The following is a 12399-nucleotide window of genomic DNA, read 5'->3' on the forward strand; positions in this document are numbered from 1 at the left end:
ATTAAGCTTCTTCACTATTTTTCCTCCTCTTCCAGTTTAACATTTCACTTTCAAGTGTTCAACAAAGTCATTGCAATGCATTTGAGCTGTAACAATTTGATTCAAATCATTTAACTCTTCTGCATTTCTCCGCTAAGTTCAGCAACACACTGACTTGGTCTCTGTAGCTAAGAGCAGCTACCGTTCAGCTGATAACACATTCAGCTTTTTCTGCATTTTCAGCTAAATTCAGCCACAGATGTTCACAGTTTACAGCATTCACATGCATTTTCAGCAGGAAATGTATTTTCTAGTCTTCTTCTTAATATTATTAGTGCGAATCCAGTTCAATGATCAGAGCTAAAAACAGCAAATAAGCCATATTTATATTTATGATGTCTTTGCAAGTAAGTATTTAAGGGCAAACATAATCGAACAACGCAGAAGGGAACAAAAGAGTCAACAGTAAACACCATTTGAATGAGATATGGCCAATATTCAGCAGTCAGGTTTTGCCTTTCGGGGCAGAGTGTGTGTGTCTGGGGAGAAAACATTTGAGCCAGGGGATACACACTAAGTCCTGCTGACTGGACACCTTCACATGGAAAATGAAATGGGACACATTGAAGATAGAGGCATTTACACTCTCTCACACACACACACACACACACACACACACACACACACACACACACACACACACACACACACACACACACACACACACACACACACACACACACACACACACACACACACACACACACACACACACACACACACACACACACACACACACACACACACACACACACACACACACACACACACACACACACACACACACACACACACACTGCTTATTGTTCTCCAAGGCAGTTCATCTCCTCCATCACCAGCTTTATGTCGTCAGGTGCACGGGTTTCTTTCATCATTAAGGCACTTATACTGTTTCTTCACAAAGCGCACTACATCAATATCTATAAACATCTCCAGTTCTGCCTAAACTGAGGAGAAAATCACTTTTTAAGTCACTGACATGGCAATTGTCTTACAGTAATGTTAGTGAACACCCTGATGCTGCATTATTCTGAGGGGATTACTTAAAACGGGGACAAACACATTCATTTAAAAATGTTGGCCCATGTGTGTTGGGCTGAAACTTTGCGGCCAGGCTCTGCAGATTGATGGCATATTGATTTTGTTCCGTTTTTGCCTCCGGGCCTTTATGGTGTGCGACTTTTCCATGTGAAAATGCCTTGTTGCACATAAATGAGGATGTTTATACACTGTTTAGAATAGAGAAAAAAGGAAGTAGTGTAGACTGCTGAGATAGATAGAAAAAGCTCATGGTTATAGTGACAGTATTTACTGCAAGATGACCAAACTAGATATACACCACTGTTTCAATGACATTTAAGTGTTTATATTTCAACATTAGCATGCCTACTGTGCATCCACAATGTTTAGAAACATATGACCAACAAAAGCTGACTCAACATTTAAACACACTAACCTTCTTAGTTCTGTTAGTTTAATCTCGTTCTGCTTAAATCTTGTCTGTGAGTTTGCATATCATGAATAAGTACATCAAACATGAACATACAGTTGCATTGATTAACACCTTGGTTCAAGGGTATAACCCTTTTTAATATGTTGGTCACAGATCATGGTGTGTTATGATGGTAGCAGCTAATGTAGCCTTGAGCTGCCGCCTCGGGCAGAGATGAGGAGCAGCAGAGCTGTGTAGGCCCGCCGCCTTCTAACACCAATCACTTTTATGATTACCGCAGCTAATGTAATAGTAATGGTAGCTCAAAAGGCTTAAAATACTTGTTTTCACATACGCTGTACCAACACATCCTCACTCCCAACTCGTACTGAAGTGACGTTATGTCAGGATCCCTTGGCGTCACTTTCAAATGCAGTGGGGTGGCCCTTTAGCGTACATTTTCAACTATCTGGGAGTCCCATTGACTTGCATAGAGCTCCCTGAAAGTTGGTAATAGACGAGTTGGTATTGCGGAGAAATGCTCTCCGCAGACCCATTCTCACAGCATTTATCAATCTTTTTATTATCCAATATCATCCATCTCCATCTTCTCCCGTGTATCCGTGGTCGGGTCGCGGAGGTAGCAGTTCTCCTAGACAGCCCCAAACTTTCCTTTCCCTGGCCACATCAACCAGCTCTGGGTTGAATATCTGGGGGATCTTTGAGCACCAGGAAAAGCACTTTATAAATGTAATGTATTATTATTATCATTATTATTATTATTAAGGTGCTCCCAGGCCAGTGAAGATATATAATCCCTCCACCTGGTCCTAGGTCTACCCCTCGGTCTCTTCCCAGCTGGACGTGCCTGGAACACCTCCCTAGGGAGGTGCCCAGGTGGCATCCTTACTAGGTGCCCGAACCACTTCAACTGGCTCCTTTTGACGCGAAGGAGGAGCGGCTCAACTCCGAGTCCCTCCCGGATGACTGAAATTCTCACCTTATCCCTAAGGGAGACGCCAGCCACCCTGCGGAGAAAACCCGCATGACCCATCCTTCATGACCATAGGTGAGGGTAGGAACGAAAATGGCCTGGAAGACAGAGAGCTTTGCCTTCTGGCTCAGCTCCCTTTTCGTCACAACGGTGAGGTAAAGCGACTGCAGTACCGCTCCCGCCGCTCCGATTCTCCGGCCCATTTCACGCTCCATTGTTCCCTCACTCGAGAACAAGACCCCGAGATACTTGAACTCCTTCACTTGGGATAAGGACTCATTCCCTACTTGGAGTGGACAGTCCATCGGTTTCCTGCTGAGAACCATGGCCTCAGATTTGGAGGTGCTGATCCTCATCCCAGCCGCTTCACACTCGGTTGCGAAACGATCCAGTAAGTGCTGAAGGTCGCAGACCGATGAAGCCATTAGAACCACATCATCTGCAAAAAGCAGTGGTGCAATCCTTAGTCCACCGAACTGCAGACCCCCACCCCCCACGACTACGCCTCGAAATCCTATCCATGAATATTACAAACAGGATTGGTGACAAAGCGCAGCCCTAGCGGAAATGGGTGCGATGTACTGCCGAGGACTTCCACGCAACATTGTTGAGACGTTTCAACCATGACAGTCCCTCAACACCAAGAACCTTCAGCATTTCTGGGCGGATCTCATCCACCCCCGGGGCTTTGCCACTGTGGAGTTGTTTGGCGACCTCAGTGACCTCCCCCCGGGAGATTGGTGTTGATCCCCCGTCATACTCCAGCTCTGCCTCTAACATAGAGGGCGGAGTTGTCGGGTTCAGGAGTTCCTCAAAGTGTTCCTTCCAACACCCTACCACTCCATCAGTTGAGGTCAACAACGTCCCATCCTTACTGTACACAGCTTGGATGGTTCCCTGCTTCCCCCTCCTGAGGTGTCGGACAGTTTTCCAGAACAACTTTGGTGCTGCACGAAAGTCCTTTTCCATGGCTCTCCGAACTTCTCCCACACCCGCTGCTTTGCCTCGGCCACGGCTGAGGCTGCTGCCCTTCGGGCCTGTCGGTACCTTGCAGCTGCCTCGGGAGTCCCCTGGGATAACAAATCCCTGAAGGCCTCCTTCTTCAGTCGGACGGCTTCCCTGACCACCGGTGTCCACCAGGAGGTTCGAGGGTTACCGCCCCTTGAGGCACCTAAGACCTTGAGACCACAGCTCCCCGCCGCGGCTTCGGCAATAGAGGCTTTGAACACCGACCACTCTGGTTCAATGTCCCCAACCTCCACAGGAATGCCCGAAAAGCTCCGCCGGAGGTGTGAGTTGAAGGCCTCCTGAACTTGGGCCTCCTCCAGACGTTCCCAGTTCACCCGAACTACACGTTTGGGCTTACCAGGTCTATCCAGAGGCTTCCCCCACCACTCGACCCAACTCACCACCAGATGGTGATCAGTTGACAACTCCGCCCCTCTCTTTACCCGAGTGTCCAAAACATACGGCCTCAGGTCCGATGATACGATAACGAAATCGATCTGGTACCACTTACACTTATGAGCATCCTTATGTTCGAACATTGTGTGTGTTATGGCCAATCCATGACTAGCACAGAAGTCCAGTAACAAACCACCACTCCGGTTCGGATCAAGGGGCCCATTCCTCCCAATCACGCCCCTCCAAGTGCCCACATGTGCGGTGAAGTCTCCCAGCAAGATTAAAGAGTCCCCTTCAGGAGCCCCAGACAGGACTCTTTCCAGGGTCTCCAAGAAGGCCGTATACTCTGAACTGCTGTTGGGTGCATAAGCACACACAACAGTCAGAGTTCCCCCATTTCCCCCATAACGCGCAGGTGTAGGGAGGCAACCCTCTCGTCCACTGGGGTAAACTCCAACAAAGAAGCACCTAACCGGGGGCTTATGAGAATCCCCACCCCCGCCCGGCGCCTCACACCTTGGGCAACTCCGGAGAAGAATAGAGTCCAACCCCTATCCAGAAGTAAGGTTCCAGAGCAGAGGCTGTGCGTAGAGGTGAGCCCAACCAGATCCAACTGGTACCGCTCCACCTCCCGCACAAGCTCCGGCTCCTTCCCCCCCAGAGAGGTGACGTTCCACATCCCCAAAGCCAGCTTCTGCCGCCCGGGTCTGGTCCGTAAAGACCCTCTGCTTTCACTGCCACCCTTCTGGCAGCGCACCCGACCCCATCGCTGTTTCCCGTAGGTGGTGGGACCGAGAAGCGGAGGTGTTGCCCACGTTTCCTTTTCGGGTTGTGCCCGGCCGGGCTCCGTGGCAAGCCCGGCCACCAGAAACTCGCAGACGAGTCCTCCTTCTGAGCCTGGCTCCAGAAGGGTACCCCGGGCTTCCTCTGGGCCAGGTATCCTCACTTTGTGTGTCTTCTTTCATGAGGTCAATATAAAGCCACACTTATTGTTTTTACTTCTTTATTTTAATTGTACAATGTCGGACTTTTGTTGCCGTCGTTAGGGGGAGAGTAGGGGCTCAGAATACTGAAATCTGATTGTTTCATCGTTTTTTCCTTCTAATTTTGTATTCTTTCCTAAACCACACACTGTTATTTACTCAACAATAACACACAATTATCCTTGTGTTTATTTATTTGTTTGATTGTATAATGTCGGACTTTTGGAGTCCGTCAGGAGGACTGAGGGTCGGAGCAGCTCATTCGAACACAGGAAGCTGTATTTTCAAAATAAGAGTTCAAAAAGTCAGACATTATTCGTGAATAAGAAAGGTTAAAGGTTTTTAAGAACACCAGGACCTTGATTTTATCTGTTTAAAATGAAGGTCCTCCGTCCAGAGCCAGAACTACTTACATTGCACTACATCAAATATTCACCTAATAATCATACATTAAAAAGATAGCCAAATCGTTCCAACTGCCCTGTGCCAATCATTATCACCTCAGAGTTTGATCTACAATCAGTAGGTGATTTCTGTCTCAGCTGTCAGTCACAGTTCAAAGAATAGAACATGAAGCTAAGATTACAGAAATCTGTCAAACAGTAGACCATAAGCTCCTTGTAAAGTGCTAACATGCCTCCCAGCTACTGTGAGACAGCGAGCTGAAAGCTCCAGCATTATGGCGATGACTCTGGGTAAAAGTTGATGAGTTATGAACACAGCTTTCCGCAAATCCCCTGCTTCTTCTCTGGGCTTTGAAATTACACTCAACAGCATGTCACAATGTGTCAGCATGTGTTGCTCTCTGCACTTCCACTCCAGGCAGTGTTGTGCTTCAACCATTTGTTCCTCAGCTTGCACCTTTTTCTGATCTGAGAGCTGTGTTCTGCTATGTTGCCCTCTGCAGTGGTTTAAAATCCAGAACCAGTCAGTATGTCTCTGTATCTTTTCCCCTTTTGTCTTTGATCTAAACATAGATCTGTCACCAGCTCTGTGTAGACAAACTTACTTTCAAACGAGTCATTATATTTGATTACACTGCTCAGCATCTTTTCATCCATCATTATTTTCTTTTGTCTTAGTTTATTGTATTGACCAATTATATATCAATATTTGGACTTAAATGTATAATTTAATTGTGGGCTGTGATGGGTTTTCAAACAGTAAAGTAAAAAGTAGCTCATTTCACCCCACTCTCCCTATAGTGGGTAAGTCAGTAAGTAAGTCAGTAATTAAGTAATTAAGTATATATGTAATTAATGAAGTAAGTATAGTAAGTGAAAAAGCAAGTAAGAAAGTAAGTAATTAAGTACAGTAAGTAAGTTAGTAAGTAAGTAAGCTAGTAAGTAACTAAGTAAGTACGTTAGTAACAGTGGCGAGCCGTGACTTTTATACCTAGACGTTATCTTGCACATTTTATCTAACCATCTCCGTTTCTAACTTTCAATATATTTTAAAAGAGATCTCTCTCTCTCATCTGCGTGCGGGGGCGGGGCCTCACAGACACTGCTGCATCTCTCTCTCACTCACAGACATGCTGCAGCGCTTTGCAGTGTGGACACAGTTCTGCCGGTAATGAATATTACATTTTGTGAGGAAACCTTTCCACCAATAATTCCAATAAGTATTCCAAAATGTATTCACTTCAGGTTTACGAAAGTAACTGTAATCAGATTACTCGTTTTTCAAATGTAACGCCAGCTGAATACAGTTAGCCTACTTGATTTTTGTATTCTGATTACGTAACGCCGTTATGTTTTCCGTTACAACCCAACCCTGCTTCTGGGCTACTGTCCCGCAGCTCCAGCCTCTCTGTTGGACTCTGTCGCAGCGGGGCTACTGCTGTGGTGCGGAGCGCATTAACCAGACTCTTCACAACGAAGGATCACTTCTTCTTCAGGGGAGGGAAGGTTTCGCAGTACGCAGTCTACTGTCCCGCAGCTGCTGCCTCTCTGTTGGACTCCGGTACTGCACCTTACTCACGAGACGTTGTAAACAAAGAAATGGGTGGGGGGTGAACGCAGTAACCACTCCGCCAACGCCACAGTCACCCCCGTCGTGCGGGCCGGATTAGAATGTCTGGTGGGCCGGATGTGGCCCGTGGGCCGCCAGTTGGTGGTCACTGCTCTACATCATCATCAAATGGTTCTCTCTCTTCCAGAATCCTTTGCAAGGCCCTCTGAGCAGAGAATCTTTTGGCCATCTTGATCAGCTGTGATAAGGACCCAAACTGGCAGAGCTTTATTTATTGTGTCTCGCCCCAAACTTGCAGCTTGGATAGAGTGTGAAAAAAATAAAGATTGGTTCCCGCAAGACATAATGCGGGAATGTGAGAGCAGACAGGTGTCGGTGCTTGACTCTATCAACAATGTTGCAACCTTGTGGCAGGGGCAGAAACACAAAAGTCTCACACACCCTGTATGTCATGTAAATGTGTAGGGGGGGGTACAGTGGGTGGTCATTGAAAATGTGTTCTGATGAGTGTGGGTTTGAAAAAATAGTTGATCATATCATTTTTCTTTAGCTACATACTGAAAACGGGTCCCACAGACCCGAACACCATACAAGGGTTAATACCATCAGGCCAACAACCTGATCTGATTACAGGAAATATCTCCTCCACTCATAATCTCCTGCACAAGGAGCTGTGATGTGAGAGCAAAGAAGACCCCCACTCTCTTCTCCAACCCTTCAGTATCCAAAGCCAGCTAGTAGAAGAAGAATTGTCAGTTAATCGCTTGGGACAGAGATAGTCAGCTCCAGAGTGTGAGCTCCAGCATTTCCACCAATCATTTCAGTTACTGCCATCCAATTCCACTTACCAAGAGAAACATACCAATAACCCGCTAACACTTTGAACAAGGCTACATCTACAGTGCATTGTTGAGACATTCATAAAGAATGAAATGCATTCATAATGCTTATTTTTTATCTTAGTCTTATTTATTTCTCCCTATGTTTCTTAGTTTTTTCTACTAATTCAGATCAATAAAGGGAAGAACTTTTCCTTTTAAGTTCTGTTTAGCTCATCAGTACCTGAAAATAATAAAAATCTTTCAATATGATCATACTATAATAAACACAGAGGTTGAACGGTAATAGCTGTATGTCGTTTTCTTGTCAGTAGGCCTTTGAAACATGTTAGCAGTTCTGGTCATGTAGATGGTCACCCTGGGAGCTGAGGTTGGGAAAACACAGCCGTTTAACAGGGAGTCGCTACAAAAAAAAGCCCATGACCCATTTGTTGGTCCTGACCCATCATTAAAGGCCTACAGCAACGAGGACAGCCTTGGCTTGAATATGTAAGTGGAATAGAGGGCTATCCTCTGTGTGATTTATTGAATCCCAAGCCAAGCCATTTGACGGTTGCAGTATTTGAAGAATCACAGGAGGGGGCCGCTTGAAAATCCCCTACTGTGGCGGCTCTATTGCAGCCAGGGACAGAAATTGAATATATTTTGCTTCTTACTAGGACTCAAGCTCATTAGGACACTCTCTTGTTATGGTGAGACATACCAAAAAACACAGACCATGACCCACTTTTGGGATCTTCACTTAGTATGAAAAAGTATTTCACTTTGGCAATAGGTCCAATTCCAGGAGTGTACACAGATTGCCTGATGCCGTGCTTCTTTCTGCTTCCACTCGCTGGAGCAGGGGCTTTTTATTTATTTGGACAAACCTTTTCAAACATGCAAAGATTGCTTTAAAGGTTTTAAAGAAGTAAAATTGTAAATAATTATAATATATATTATTCCGACTAATCCGTAAAAATGACTATGCATTAGCTGTTATTAAATAAAACCATCCCTACTGATTATTGGAAAGCATGTGTTGGTGGGTGGCTGCCGTGAACTATACTACTTCATTAATATCAGCATATATTTTCATTAGCTCATGCTTTACTTATCTATTCATCATAATGTGTTACATGTTGTTTAGTCAACTCTTAACTAACCATGGTCAGTTCCTAACAGTGTTTTGTTGTGACGAGTTGTCTCTGCGTGGCAGATAAAGTTAAGGTGTCAACCAACACTGGGCATTGCTCAGTAATGGTTCAGTATTTATAGATCTTACTCCTATTAATACTTTTGCTTGGTTTATTTGCATGTGAAAGAAAAAAAGCAAAGCCAACAATAAAGTACAAATACAAAGAATTGTGATGATTCTTTACAAACAGTGACATTTACCTTCAAACCATACAGACACAGTTAGAAGCTTTAGCATTACATAGAGACAATTCAAATATTTCTCACATCTTTCTGGTTGGCGAGAGGTCACCATTACTACGTTCATCAATCATGAATATTGTGTTTTTCATTTGATTGCTTCAAGGCCTTATGATATCCTCCAAAGTAGGCCTTTGAACATGTAAAATACTGATCACCACTTTCATTGAATTTGGAGTGGTTTAGTTTAATACTAGAAAATAACTAGTATAAGTATACTTCATGCGTGAGTCAGTACATTAGTCGTTTGCAGACGGATGTGATCAGGTAGGAGATGGAGGGATTCTGACATATGATCTGACACAGGGAGAGGATCATAAAGATTGACAGGCAGTCTGTATTGTGACGAGTGTGTCCTCGGGGTCCTTCAGAAAAGGCCATGTCCCCAACTCACTGATGTGATTTCCATAGCTATTGGACTGGTCATAATATTCGCAACACATTCAGGAGCGCTTATTTGATTAGAAGAACATGTTGCGACAGAGAGACAGAAAGAAAGGAATATAGCTTCTCTATGGGATGGCACTGACAACAGACGAGAAGAACAGAACGAAACAGGAAGTGATCTGACCGTTCCAGTCAATGCCAACTTTAAGACTCATTCCATAGGTCTTCAAAGCTTACACATGATAATAGACCTCCATTACAGGGTCGGCTCTAGAATAAATCGAATGGGGGGGAATCATATACCATGGGGGGCACACACTGCCGTCAACAACCAACACACAAACACCAACGCAACTTCAATTTCATGTTTTAGGAGGGGGGTGGACCTAACCTCCTCTAGGGGGGTCCAGGGGCATGCTCCCCCGGGAAGATTCTTTTAGGTTATTTTCTTTCAGATTAACTTGTTCTTTATGGATATTTTAACAATCACTCCCCTTTTAAACTGTTTTCTTGTGTTACTGTCCTATAGTATTTCATACCTGTTTTTCATTTATTCTCTTATGTTTGAATAACTATAATGATCATATAAAGGTGTTCCTCTGAAATATGTGTTTACATAAATGGTGACCAAACCATTTGAGACCCACTGAGATAACTTAAGTTAACTATCTAAACACTGACAGAGTTCTAACCTTAACTCACTGAGCTGTAGTTATCTGAGCCTCTCAGTCTGACAGGAGAGGACTCTCCTCCACACTTGTTGTTTTGTATCGATCCAATATTTGCATCACCCTGTCTGATGGAGCTTTGAATGACCTTTTAAACCCTGAAGAAGAGAGAATATCTTATATTCCTGCATTGAGTTAGCCACTCTTATAGGAGGAATGTATCATGAGGTTTAAAGTCAAAAACATATTCCCTCTCTGTTACACACTGACATTATTGTGACTTTAATTGAACTCAATACTTCTTTCATTTGAACCTAAAACAATGTAAACACAAATAAAGATACATCATTCATATTCATACAAGGGCTTTTTGTGAGTCATTGTGAGCACTTTCATTATAAAAAAAAGAATAGTATAAATTAATGATGCCAAAAATCGTGACTCAAATGGAAAACATTTGCCAAAATAGAAACAAAATTAAAGAATGTTCTTCCATTTGCCTCACATTACCTTTCCTCACTGCTCCTGAAACAAAGCCCTGCTGCCTTCTTTTTGAGGGACACAGTTATCAGTTTTTTTGCAGCCATATTATGAGGACTTGCAATTTGAACCAATCCCTGCACTTTACCTTCATAAAAGTGCTCTCAAGCCCTCAGACAAATCACAGGAACGGCAATTTCCACAAATCATTCCAATTTCCTGTATCCCACTTTATAATGAGAGCTCTCGTCAACAAGCAATTCACCGACACTTCCCTTTGACTTCTGGCTCTGCTGTGATTAACTTTTGTTTTTTAAACTCCTGCAAGGGTTTTCATCATTTAAACTGGGGCTGTTACATACCTTCCTCTACAACAATGGTGGACACATGACAGCTCTGTTGGAGCTGCAGCAAGTACAACACTTGAAATCACAATGGTGTGGTCTCCTCTGCACAATTTTATATCATTTCAGAGGCTGATTTATTTAAAGTTTTTTCATTAGAACAAGCATTCCCCCCCCTAATTCTAATGAATCAAAGTCATTTGGGGCTGAAACAAGGGACATCAAAAAAAATGTATCTTGTTGATCCGCATCAAGGGGTTAAGCTGTTCCTCTGTACCCCTTGTTTTCTCTTCCTTCCTCTTTATGTCTCTACGCAGGGTTGACCTGTCAACATGTCTGTCTTTTGCCACTGCTCTGATGGATTCTCCAGCCTCTCCATCAGTGGCTCTCTCCATCTCCTCAGTCTTTCTCTTGGACTTTCTTAGCATGATGGCTTTTTTTCAATGTTTAAAACATAAAAATCAGTTGTGTGAAACTACATCGAAATACCATGTTATACTACAAAGACTTAACTTAACTTCAGTGCTTCATGGGGGGTTGAGTTGAACCACTGGCTCACTTTACCCCACTGCCCCTTTTTGGAAAGAAACTTTCTATCTTAGTCTTCATGCTAATCTTTAGCTAATGATTCACGCGGTTTTACTCCTTGCTAAATAACCAACATTTATGAAACATATTTCAGAACCTGGATTTGCTTTGACAGAACAGTAATACCTGACGTGTTGAGCATTTACTTTGACAAGCCAAACATGGTTTATGGTGAAAGAAACACATTACCACTTTACCATGTGCTGCTCCTCCATCACAGCCAAATATAAGTGATGGGGGCCTCCTGGATTTATGGTCACATGACAACAAATGTGCACAGTTCCCTATAATGGGGGGTGGGGTCAACTTACCCACTGGCTCATCCTACCCACTCTCCCCTATTTCATTTTTGGAATATTTGACCTAATTGGAAGAATTTCATTTATAGTTCAAATACTTTTAATATTATTTTCAATTATTTGAAATTGTTAATTGTTTCTTAATTTAAGCATTCAACATATACATTGCTTTAAAGTGGCAGATGTATTGTTAATTTAATTGTCCATCTCTATTGTGTTTTGTTGTTTGTGTGTTCATTTAGTTCATTTCACGATTTCATTTCACTTTTTCATTGGATTGTTTGTATGAAAAGTTTTTGCAATTCCAGTTGGACTCTAAACAATTGATCAGAATTAGAATGAGACTCCAAATCAGCAGAACTACAATAAAGTAGGAGAAGGTCGAAACAAGGGTTTGACATTTACACTGCGGGGAATCCACTTGTTCTTCCATTCTGTACGTCTTCAGCCATAAAGCCCTTAAGAAAGTTGTGTCCCTTTTCCAGCAGATAATTATCTTTTAATTGCTCTTCTTTCCCTCCTTTTTCAACTTCACCCTTTTTTCTTCTTCTT

Source organism: Pseudochaenichthys georgianus, chromosome 1 (genome assembly GCF_902827115.2).
Source record: "Pseudochaenichthys georgianus chromosome 1, fPseGeo1.2, whole genome shotgun sequence".
NCBI classification, from domain to species: domain Eukaryota; kingdom Metazoa; phylum Chordata; class Actinopteri; order Perciformes; family Channichthyidae; genus Pseudochaenichthys; species Pseudochaenichthys georgianus.